Genomic DNA, 12,500 nt, shown 5'->3' with positions numbered 1-12,500 from the left:
ATAGACATTTTGAAAGATATGAGTAAGTAAGCAAAGAGAAGGCGAGGAAGGCGGCGAATGCAGCAGAACGCAGCGAGGAGATAAACATAAACAGAGCACAGAGGAAGAAAGAAAGAAAGAAGGTTTCTCTCTGAGTCAGCGGCTTTTAGTAAAGTCTGATTAAACGAGGTAGGAAAGCGCTCGGGGTAGTAAATAACAGAGGTGTCAGAATGTTGCTTAATGACCTGGATATCTGCTGCATGAAATATGGATCTGCAGCTCTGTGCAGGAGCTGGTTGCTCCTTTAAAGCCTTAATGTGCAGGGCTTCGGTCTGAACCTGAGAGCGAGAAGCAGCTTTGCTTTACAGTATCAGTAACTTCATATCACCGGCATTATCTTTGCTCCCATGAAGAAACAACATTACAGCCAGTCTGAGTGAAGGAACCTGTTGGAATCAGCGTCTCCGTGCACTCTGTCAGCAGAGGGCCGAGACTCCGCCCGTCGGTCAGGATTGGCATTTTGAAGTTTGGCGTTTTCATTTTTAATTGGAGGTGATGTTGGAGTTACCATGTCTGGCCCCGCGTGATCTTACAGGGAAGCACATTTTGTCTGACGTCCCTCAGTGATGGTGGGCTTTATGATTTTATTTAAGATGACATGTGAACTGTTCTGAAACTGGGTTTAAAAGCCAAACATGAAACGTGTGTTTCATATGGGAGACGGACGGAGCTGAGGTTTCAGGCTGCTCATAGAGCTAACGACTGGCTGTGCGAGTGAGTGAGGCGCTCGCTGCCTGTGCAGCGTCTGTGCTAACGGTGGTCAAACCACCACTCGTACTGAAGTGTCCCAAATCATCCACCTCAGCGTCAGTCTCACTTTCTACTTTAACTAACAGCACTTTTTAAAAAAGAAACCAAAATTGACTTTAATTTAATTACATGCGAATTTCTGACATAAGCAAACTGTAAAAGTAAAATTTCCTCGATCGGGTTCTGCCGCCACATTTGGATTGTTCGGATAAATAAAGCTTGGGTTGGATGTGTTTCAGGCTGAAGGACGGAGAAAGTTATATTCTGACTGTCCGAGCAGTCAGTGACCGCACAGGTGTGAGGGCATCAACTCACCCCCCTCCTTTTTCCAGGGGCGTGGGGGGAACCCCTTTCTGGGGAGGGGATTCTGGAGGCGGACTCAGCACTTTTTCATCTCTCTCTCTGTCTCTCGCAGGGCTCCCTGATCAGCGGCAAGTAGAATTGGAGCTGAAGCCGGCTTACGGCGCTGAGCACACCGTCACCATCACGCTGTCTAAGAAAGCGCCCCCACCCACCTGCTGAGGTGACTGTCTGAGGTGACTCAGGGCTTTCAGGGGAGAGGAAGTGAGGCGGGGAAGGTGGAGGGAATAACTGTGAGTGGTTTGGGTATTTATAGGTCGCAGCAGTGTGGTGTGAATGAGTGAAGCTCAAGTGCAGGAGGAAGGAAGGAAGGAAGGAAGGAAGGAAGGAAGGAAGGAAGGAGAAGAGAAAAGATGGAGAGGAGGGGAAGTCTCTGCTGAGCCCATTATGATGTTGCGTGTATGGGGTGATGATGACGATGGTGTCGCTTGCTGAGCAGTTGGACATGCGAGAGACTGCATGAGCATATCGACAGATAATTCCTCTGTAATCCCGTTAGCGAGCCGGTGTCGTGGTCCTCCAAGTCCAAGCTGCTGCGTCGCACCTCTGCTATCTCAGCCGTCTCTGCCGGTGCGTGGCCGGCCTGCGTTACGTAACATCAATACGCCCGTGTGTGTGACCTGACATAAAGGTGAGGGGGCGGGTCAGGCCGGTCGGGCCGGCCCGACGCTCCGAGGATGCGAGGTTAGTTCACCTAGCAGATATTTGTTGTGCAGCTGCGGAAATGCCTTTGCCCCATATCGGGAACATCTAGCCGAGGTGTAGAGGAACATGTTGCGTTGGTGTGTTAACAGCAGGCCCGATACATGCAGATTTATTTCAGCTGGTATTAAAGTGGGGACAGGGGCTGGGGTGGGGGGCTGAACTCTCCTCACATCACCTCTCGTGCTCTCCTCTGCCAATTTTGGATGCCGACACTAAACGGATCTGCAATAATTCAGATGGCACTGGGAATATATAGATGTGTGTGTGTGTGTGTGCAGCAGTGTGCCGTTGTAAAGTCAGGAATTATGGCAAAAAACGTCTGAATAATTTAGTGCTCACATTAATTTTCTGATGCCATTCTTCAGACTCTGACTGCGTCACTCTAACAAATGCGTATGTCGGAAAGTTCAGGGGATTTTGGAGAGTGCCTGTGAACAGTGAGTGATGGCAACCAGCCGGCTCTCAGCTCCCTCTTGTCTACCAACAGCTCCGTGTGAGCCCTGCGCGCCATATTCTTTTCTCAGAACTAACACGGCGGTGAATCGAAACAAAAAGGCCACATATTTTATTTATGTGTCAGAAGTGTGGTGAAAGGAGGGCCGGGGAGGGAGCGGGGCGTATCGCTCTATCTGCCGGCTGATATCACTCCACGCGTGCGGATCAATTCTCTCAGACAGAGGGAGATGAGAAAGGAGGAGGGAGGGAAGTAAGGAAAGCTGGAATGGTGGTCGTATCGATCGGTCAAAGAAATACAGCGTTGTGTGATTTGCTTAAACGTCCGCATAAACCTGAGCTGTCAGAAGTGGGCAGGCAAACCTCGACTTTGGGCCACGCGGGCACACGGAGTGTGGCTTTTCTGCTTGGCTAACCTGTACACGGCCTCTTACATCCACTTCGTGTGGACACAGCAAAGTGTGACGTGCCTTCTCAAACATGTAGCTTGAAATGACCAAAATCTTCTCATCAAAGCACCTGCAGAGACCCGTCTCAGTGCAATGAGTCCACAGATCAGCTTCATGCGGAGCTTTGAGCGCCGTCTCAAACTCCAGAGCTGAAAGTGACAAATGCTGCAGTTCCTCTGACATCCAGCAGAGGCAGCAGTGAGTTGGTCCCCACAGGCTCCTTTCCAGCAGAAATAAACACGTTTACAGCCGAATACACAGCACGTCTACAGAGGAGGATGTTTCTGTCACTCAGCTGTTTAAACTGAGTTTACATGTTAGGGGCGTGGCCTCTTTGACTGACAGGTGCATGGTGGCACAGGTGGCTGTAGCTGCTAGCTGTCTGAGCTAACTGCAACGTGTTTGTGCTGTTGGAGCATTTTTAATGACAACATGTGACCAATAATATGGCTGCTGTGAGGTCACTGTACTAGCAGGCTGTCCAAGAAGGCGGAGCTCCAGTTTAGGTGAGTGAAATTCTAAGATTTTATTTCTAACACTGGTTCATTAGTGCTATTATAATTAGATTTAAGAGGCCTACCCAGCAGGGCTGATGTTCAAGTCACAGTTTAAGGCCAGAAACCAAAGAACACTCTCAGCATTTAAGCTCGTCTGTGGCAGACTTTGGACCAGTCTAACCCCAAATCTGTACCAGCACATCTAGACCTTAATCCCTGCAAACACGGCCATGCAGCTGCGCAGGCTCGCCACTCCGTCAGCAGCTACAGCAACCCTAAACTAAAACTTCAGCAAGATGTTTATCAGGTTGAGATGAACTTGTTTTATCTCAGAAATACTTTGTGCCAGAGATGTGATAGTGAGTCCAGAACGGTCCCACTGGGGTGCAGAGACGGGCTCTGTTCCTGTCAGCGAATGTGTACCTGGCACAAGGACAAGAGTGGACGGGGGAATGAAATTAAAGAGCAGTTAAAGAAAACTGGAGAAAAGAGCAGAGAGTGTGCACGGGGCCATAAAGGGGATAGTTTAACCATTGATCGAGAGCAGCGGTGGAAATGGCAGCTGTAAATCAATTTTATCTTGGAGCAGCTAAAGAGTGTTTTCTAATGAGGTTAATGCCACGTAATGGCTAAATTCCTCTGCTTAAAAGATGCCCTCAAGGTGGTGGCGAGAGATAGATGTCGCCACAGAAAGCTTAACACCTCGCATTCAGCGCAGAGCCGAGGGACGCCGTTTCTTTCAGGGAGTTTCTCTCTTAAATCATTTTATTTGTCGGAGGGTTTCAGCAGCTCTTTACATCATCCGGGACACCTTCCTCTGGGCGGCTTGTTTTATCAGCACACAGAGACGACCACGGACTACGCCGGCCGCTCGCTAAATTATTCATCTGCCGTCCACTTCAGGTGTGATGAGTTCCTCCCCAACCGCAACTACAGCAACCAAAACAAACACGCAAAGCACTCAGAGATGGCCATCGGTCGGCTTAAACTCACGCCGTGTGTGCGTCCTCCTGTTGCTGTAGATGCAGAGGCCTGGCTGGGACCGGCCCGTCACTCTGAAGCTGCTTGGCTCCAACCTCAGCCAGGTTCGGGTTATTTAGGCTGACAAGTCACGGCGTTCTCGTTGACACAGATGTGTTTGATGGCAGCAGGCTAACCAATCTGCTGCCTAAGGTTATACATGAAGCAGTTTGATTGGATGCTCTTTGATGCTCCTCAGCCTGACCAACAGCCCTTTATGGCTGACACCTTCCTGATGTGAACACACTGGTTAGCGACTGGTCTGCAGCCAGTACAGGACTTTACCTGAACTGGTTTCATGTATTTCTAACGTGGACCTTCAGGGAAACGGCGGCAGTCGAACGTTGTTCTTTGGCTTCAGCGCTGGCGTATCGGGTAAATAACGCCGCGTGGTAGCAGTGGCTCACAAAGTCTCGTCGCCATCATCTGATTTTCTGAGAAACCCCACACCACAGCTGAGGGCTCGGTACTACTTTGGGCATTCAAAAAGCGATGAGGCTCACATACGCAGGTTAATTTTTCTCTGACGGTAATCACAGAGTGCACAACAGGAAAATAATACAAGCAAACACGTTTTCAGTCAGTACTTCTGTCTCCTCAGCCGGCGTAGGGCGAAGCACTTAGGGTGGAGCGATGAAATTCAACAACTGATACAACCTCAGCTGATATGCACAGGGATTCCCACAGCTTCCTGTATCTAGCCTAATCACAAGCTAGCTAGCTAGCATGTCAGCAGACGCAGACACGTTAAAATATTACATTACACAAATTACATTAGTTAGTAATGGAGGCGTGAGGAATCCTCTTTGTCTTCAGCGAGAGTGATCCAAGGAGTCTGTTAGCTGTAAACTAGACTCCTCCATAAGGTTGCTAATGGAAAACAGCTCCCAATCAGCAAGTGTTTTTTTGTGATTTGGACGCATTACGGGTGCATTGAACAATCGCATTATGGGCGCGGCTCGGAGGATTCAGGTGATGCCGAACAGGCTTCATGATTCCCCGTTATTAAGGAACCCATCACAGGCGTGCTCCATGTACTGCTGCAGCAGGATCTTAATTACATGTTATTAAAGCTCGAAGTCAAATCCAGCAGAGCACCTCCGCGCCGCCATGGCAGCTCTGACACTTTGGGCGTGGCTGGCGAAGGATGCTGTGAGTCCACCGTGGGAACCTTTATGGGTGGAAGTGACTCAGTTTGCAGAGAGACCAATCAGAGGCCGTTCTTTTTGAGAAAGCTGACGGGCTCTTATCGCTTTTTAATTCGTCACGAGGGACTCGTTCACGCCGAATGGTCTCAGCCACATTTGTCACGTGAGCCAATCAAAGGGCGTCCTCACAAATGGAGACTAGCGGGTCCTTCCTTAAAGATATCTGAAGCTGAAGGCCGATCACACTGACTCCAAACTGGTCCAATAAACACTATCCAGTCCAATCAAATCCAGTCCTGCGGGTTTGGGGGCGGGGCCTTTGCGGTTGTTCGAGTTTTTGTGGGTCTGCTGTGTGTAACAGCAGTTGGGTGGGTGCCAGGCCGCGCTGCATTGTAATGATCGATATGATTCACTTCCTCCATCGGTGACTGATTGGTTTATTATAGCACATGCGCTCATTCACCACTGAGCTGTGTGTGTGTGTGTGTGTGTGTGTGTGTGTGTGTGTGCGTGTGTGTGTGTGATGAGCACATAAGTCTGTTATGAGGCCAGATTTGAAAACGTGAATGCACAGGTGCTTTAAGGCGGTGCTCTGTGCAGCCATGGAAACATGAACGTGTGTGTGTGTGTGAGAAAATTGAGTACGACCGGCGTGCGGCATGAAACTTAAGGAAAGTTCATCTCCACAGACCTCTAGCATTGATCACTGGGGCCCTAAAGCTATTATCATGATCTAATTAGGTTTAACATAAGTCTGTGTCACGGCCCGGTGCAAGGCTGCCTTGTCCCCAATTCCACACTTTCACAGCACCCCAATTTAAAAATAGCACACATGCACCACATGAATACTAAGACTTTGTTTCATTTACACTTTAATGTCAGACTGAGGTCTGAGCAAAGAGGAATGATGTAATCCACGAGGCGCGGAGCGGGCGGGGGGGCGGTAACCTCCCAGGTTTCCCCTGTCGGTGCTCTGATGATCCATCAAAGGGAGAAAACACAGACTGCGTTTTGAAATGTTAATCTGCAATGATGTTGTGTTCATCGCCATACTGTGGGCGTCGCTTTAAAGAAATGGGTTAATATTCATCTCTGAATTTCTTTCTTAAATGATTTATAAAAAATTCAAATCTGGGACAATGCGACGAGCGCTCAGGTGGGAACGCCCCGCGAGCTTGTTTTGCACTGATATTGTCTTTGATTGGTTGTTGAGGCTTATTGTGACTGCACAGGGTCAGGGTCGGGTCTGGGTAGGGCGCTACTTTTAAATGAACGCTCTTACAGGCGAAAGGTGTCGGCATGACCACGAGCGGGTCATCAGCGACCGGGTTTAATCAGGCAGAGTGTGTCTGCGCTGGCGTGAGTCAGAGATGATCTGAATACGAGCAGGAGGGGAAGCCGCTGACCTAATAACGCGACCTTTAAGGTGTGCCCATAAATAGAGCTGTCAAAGAAACAGCCCCACTATAAGACACTGTGTTTAATGTGCTCTGTGTAGCTTATATGTGGGTTGAGGTGTTTTAATAATTACCTGCTCCGACACCTTATTCGTTTTCAGCATGATTAGCGGCGGCGGCGTGCACGGCCGGCGCGGTGGGTGGCTGAATGCGTGTGCTTGCACACACACTGAACACTGTTTCCTCTTCACAAAGACACTTTTCCCTAATATTGTACAGTCTGTGCACCAGGGCCAGCCTCAGGAGCTGTGCAGCCCCCCTGTACAGGGAAACACAAGTGCAAAAAAAAAACGGCGTTAAGAGGAATCCCCTCCCTCTCTGCCGCGCCCGTGTCCTCTGTGATTATGAATAGTGGTAAGAGAGAAACGCATATCCCCCATTCAGATGCGTTCGCGGTTTCTGAAGGACCACTCTGGCCAAACGAGGACCCCCCCACCCCCCCTTTTGATTGATATGTGAAATCCGTCTCTCCCTGCAGCTCTAAAGGCAGACCCTGTGTGTGTCTGAAAGGTGCTCATTGTTGAGCAGAGACCACTTTGTCAAGAAACAATCCTGTTCCCAAGGAAGCTGAGCATGTCTTAAAAAAGATACAGGCCCTTATTGTGTACATTGGGGAACTTTAATTTTGTGTGTGAGGTCATTTTAATCCTGATTAATTTTTATAGTAGCGCTTGTAGTTCAATGGCTGGTCGCCCTAATGCTCCAAAGGAAGGAGCAAAATAAAGGAAGAATGAAAATCCCACCCACAGGCCCGCCGAACAATCCCGAACTTAAAGTGTCACGGAGAGCGAGGAGGAAGGGCGGGGGCCTTTGTTGATGGACACATTGGGATGTATTTAAGTTCTACAAAGGAGCGTCTCTGAATGGAGGCCTGATTTTTGCTACAAGGTTTAAGATGCACGGTCTAAGGGCGGATTTGCCACGGTGTAAAGTTTGCCACAGCGGCCTCTGAACCGGCGCCAAAGAGGAAAACGTGCGAGCTTCTCGGGTCCCTTCGACGACAGACCTCTCGGACGTCGTCTCTCGTAGGCACGAGTTGAAACGTAAAGTCGGAGCCACCGAATGTCCAGTTAGCGGGAAAGATAAACACATTTTATTTTGTGGGATTGTTCAAACGTTGCAGGAGGCTCGCTCATCGCCACCGCGGCTAAATGGAAACTGGATCTCGTTTGAGAAACGGCGGGGTGAAACAAAACAGCGTGATTCATAATGGTTATTTATATACCGTGTAGCTGAAGCCCAGCAGGGGGGCAGAGGCACGGTCTTAACTAAGTACATCTTCCTCTGCTTAGTTTCTCCTCGGCTGGGCTCGCCGCCGATCTTCTGATATCGCCGCAGTGTTTTGATCATCCCCAAAATAACGAGTGCAGGAGTCTGCTGCACTGGAGCAAAGAAATTAGGTGCATTCAAACAAGTTTCAGCAGAGTCGGCGGAGGCAGGCGGAGGCACACAGCTCCGCTTACCTCCACTTTGGCGACCCCCCCACATTCCAGCAGATAGACACAGACAAACAAAGAGCGGCAGTAACCACGACTGCATTTACAGCCAGAACCAGACTCTAACTTTGCCCCCCCCCCTCCCCCGTTCCGAGAAGCAGAGATCCAAGAGCGCAGTCGACCAGACTGACGCTCGGACCAGCACCAGACCCATCAGAGCCGCTCTGACGTTGATCCTCCGGCCGCACTCTAAACGCGCTGTGGCGGCGGCGACCTTCGGCCGTGTGGGCGTCACGTGTAGAGCAGGACGTTGGTCCTTTATCTGTGCTGTTTATTCACATCATTTATTCATATGTGGGCCATAAATACTCGGTCTGCTCGGTGCTTCGGCCTCTCACACACACACCAGAAAACATTGAAATGAGAAATATGAGGGACCTTTCTCCCAGCTTTTTCATTAATTCGTCAAAAAAATGGAGCGAGTCCTGTTTCCAGAGGGTGGAGATGAACAAAGCGGGGACAGTTCAGTGCTTTAGAGGGCACAATACGTTCTGTTACATTACACTGTGCTTTCTCTCTGCAAGCAGGCGAAGGGCGAGCGAAAAAGGCAGATTTTGCCACCTTATTACTGACGTTTGAATGAGTCCTCCTAAAGCGCCGCCCCGCGCCCCCGCCGCACCCCAACCAACATACAAAAAATCTTATTCACTTAGTATGTAGGTCACATTACAGTGGTGTCTAGCTATTGGACATGGGCTTAGATAACTGTTTGTCGAGTATTAAATGCTTTCGCTGCATCAGCAGCCTCCGCCGCTGGTATTTCTCACACAGCTGTGCGACTGAAAGGAGGCAGCGCCGCAGAGAAACCGTGTCACCCTCACGCATGCACCCTGGGCTTGTGTGCATTTGAAGCGCCGCGTTTGTGTAAAACGTTCACTTTTTGCACAAAAAAGCGCGAGGATGAAAACGTCTCTGAAAGCGTGGTGGTCGAGGGCCGCGCTTTGGTGAATGCGAGGCAAACCCATTGACCTGAGGCGCAGCTCGGGCGGGCCAGGCTTTGCTTTTCTTTCCTCTTATCCCTGTTTGCTTTGGGTGACCTTGCACGCCGGCCCTGACGCGCAGCGTTCACACAGCGCTGCCGTAATGGCTCGGGGAGTGCCCCGGTGAGGCCGCTCCTTTCCCCGCTCCAGCCTTCCTCCGTCGCGCGATCGCTTCAGCCGCTGCAACCTCTGATTTGAAAATGGCGAGGCGGAGGTGCGGGCCCGAGGAGAAAATTGCACCTGCTTTTATAGCAGCGGGGTCCGGGCGAGGAGTTAAGTGTTCACTTAAATCAGAAAGGCAGGAGACAAGAGGGGCGCGGAGCCGCCGCACAGTTTTGCCCTCTGTTGTCTTTGCATGAAATGAAAGATGCACAAAGTACGAATGTGTGTGTCTGTGTGTGTGTTTGTGAGTTTTCCTCCCCTCCCTCCGTCCTTTGTATGAAATGAGCCCAGATGGTGATTGATTTTTCAAGTGCTGACATCCCTGCTTGAGAAGCACCCCTCCATTCCACACACACACACACACACACACACATGCATGCATGCACACACACACACACACATGCATGCACACACACACACTCACACACACACACACGCTTCTTTGTGCCGAACAAGTCAGGCACACTAACATCTCGGTGCCATCATCATCTTTGTGACTGCCAGCAACCGCTATTGATTGACAAAAGTATGCATGCAAACAAATACACACACACTCAGAGCAGGAGGTCACTTCCACTCGGTGCTGTGGACACGCAGACGTGGAAATGCTGCCTGAATGACAAATTAAAAATCTTAAAGACAATCTGATTCCGTGCAGTTCGCTGGCAGAACATCGATCAACAGTTTTGATTATTAAAGAAATAATTTTGCTTATTTAGTCGGCCAGGATTGTTAAACATCCCCTCGTTCCAGTCGCTGTGTGTCATTTTATGAAATGAATTTCATGGAGCGGCCTGTTCGCAGGATTATCTTGGACAGCTGACATGTTTTTAAAACCAGCGCAATGAATGAAAAAAGAGGCATATCTACTGTATACAGTAGAGACGAGAAATCGGTGCGTCCTGCTCGTCCACGAGGACACGTGACAGAGGAAGCCGAGGAACACGAATGGCGCATAAACGGCACGAATCACAGGAACCCAGGAGACGATCAGACAGCTGTAATAACACAAATGCCTGCTTTTATTCTCTCCATTTAAACGGAATAACGGGACGTTATTCCAGGTGAAATGTGCACAAAGAGAGATTTTCCCCAACGTGTCTGTGCTGAAAGAGGAGCCGAGCGATGAGGCAGCAGAGCGCCGTACGCCGCAGCAGCCCCATTGAGCTAAAGTGGCTGTGTGGCTAAATGATGTCATTGGCTAACTAGGCGTTCTCAGGCCATTGCCTCTGTTTGCGTGACTAAATACATACAATTAAGGCCTCGGCACTTCTCAATCTCTGTGAACTCATTGTTATCCCCGGGTTCAAGTGCACTGATAATGGGGGCCGGAGGAAAACAGGCGTAGCAGCGAGAGAGACAGAGAGCTGGTGGGTAAAATAGACATCTCATTATTAGTGGCGTTCTCTGTCACCCCGGCAGCGCCGCCGAAGCCTCGTTCACTAATCTGTCCCCTTCCCTGCCTTCCTCCAGCTCTTTGTCTTACCCAGCGTTTCCGTCCCCGTCTCTCTGCTCCCGCGTGCTGTCTGAGCATGCTCGGCTCTCACGATGTTTTTCCGCTTTCAAGTGCAGATAGTTTGAAAGAGCGGCCATTTTAATCGGCGCCTCTGAGAGCTAAAAACCTTCATTTAGGAAATAAGTAACCCTCGCTGGAGCTCATATAGGGCTGTGGAGGTCACACTGTGGGCTGCTGTCATCACACACACATACTCGAGCAGATCGAGTGTAATCGTCTAAAGCGAGACTTCCCTGATGGCCTCGACACTCGACAGTGATGCCCTCAAGTCTCAGAGAAAACTCTGTAACTGGAGAACAATTGCTTCTGTCTGTCTGAGTAACTGGATCAGTACACTGTCCTCCCAGCCCACAGGCGCACGCACACACACACACACACACACACACACACACACACACACACACACACAGCCGTTTGTGTGACAGGAGGTGTTTTTAAAGGACCTTAGTGTTCTTCTTCTCTGATTTCCTGTCATGTGTTTGCTGCTGCAACGGTGAACGTTTATATTAAACATGAAACTAATAGTGTGTGCGTGCGTGTGTGTGTGTGTGTGTTGCGTGCGTGCATGTGTGTGTGTGTGTGTTGCGTGCGTGCGTGTGTGTGTGTGTGTGTTGCGTGCGTGCATGTGTGTGTGTGTGTGTTGCGTGCGTGCGTGTGTGTGTGTGTGTGTTGCGTGCGTGCATGTGTGTGTGTGTGTGTTGCGTGCGTGCATGTGTGTGTGTGTGTGTTGCGTGCGTGCATGTGTGTGTGTGCGTGTGTGTGTGCGTGCATGCGTGTGTTGCGTGCGTGCATGTGTGTGTGTGTGTGTTGCGTGCGTGCATGTGTGTGTGTGCGTGTGTGCGTGCGTGCGTGTGTGTGTGTGCGTGTGTGTGTGTGTGTGTGTGTGTGTGTGTGTGTGCGCGCAGTGAGCTCAGGCTGCTACAAACACTCAGTTTATCACAGTCTTTTCTCCCTTCGGATCTGGATGATGTCACAGAGAGGGGATAGAAGCCCCGCCCCTCAGACTGACTCTGACAGTGTTACATTTCTTTGTGACAGACGTGCTGACAGGTAAACGGGGTTTCCTAACGAGGCCGTTCCTCGTGTGCACGCTGTTTTACGTGTGTTTCTGATCGGGCTCGGTTTCAGTCACTGCAGCATTAAAAGCCTCGCAGACGTGCCGCCGGCAGACGTGCCGCCGTGCCGCCGGCAGACGTGGACGGCTCTCTTGGACGTCGAGAACCAGAAACGAGGCTTCACAAGGTTTTCAGTTTGTTATGAACATGTTGAACATTAAACACACTCTACAACAAAACAGCTGACAGCACAGCATAAGGAAAGGAAAATAACGAAAGTACAATAAAAAACAGTCAGTAATGCTGAATATGAATAAAATGCAGCACTGCAGTCTGTCTGTGAGGGGCAGCCAATCAGAAGCACGCCGTCTTAAGGCAGAGGAGCTACAGTAGCTCGTTTTAGACAGAGGATC

The 12,500-nt window shown here is 50.0% G+C and overlaps 1 protein-coding gene across 9 annotated transcripts in view; it reads left to right on the top strand.

Moving 5' to 3' along the window:
• The window catches only part of znf536 (zinc finger protein 536), a 216,622-nt gene that overhangs the window by 53,066 nt on the left and 151,056 nt on the right, over nucleotides 1-12,500 (top strand). For 3 of the 9 annotated variants that reach the window (XM_086278038.1, XM_086275657.1, XM_086279560.1), the window contains one exon: nucleotides 1,205-1,312. The exons of 4 other annotated variants lie outside the window; for them this stretch is intronic. The gene's annotated coding sequence lies outside the window, so the exon portion shown is untranslated. Of the gene's footprint in view, nucleotides 1-1,204; nucleotides 1,326-2,022; nucleotides 3,263-12,500 lie in introns of those variants that run through there. 2 more of the 9 variants (XM_086276406.1, XM_086280390.1) reach the window with 2 other exon arrangements.

The sequence above is a fragment of the Aulonocara sp. 'chitande type north' Nkhata Bay genome, linkage group LG1, assembly GCF_057382095.1.
Source record: "Aulonocara sp. 'chitande type north' Nkhata Bay isolate Kocher_YH1m ecotype deep benthic linkage group LG1, A_spYH_male_GT1.1, whole genome shotgun sequence".
NCBI lineage: Eukaryota > Metazoa > Chordata > Actinopteri > Cichliformes > Cichlidae > Aulonocara > Aulonocara sp. 'chitande type north' Nkhata Bay.
The sequence above is the reverse complement of the archived record's forward strand: the minus strand, read 5'-3'. Positions and strand labels throughout refer to the sequence as shown.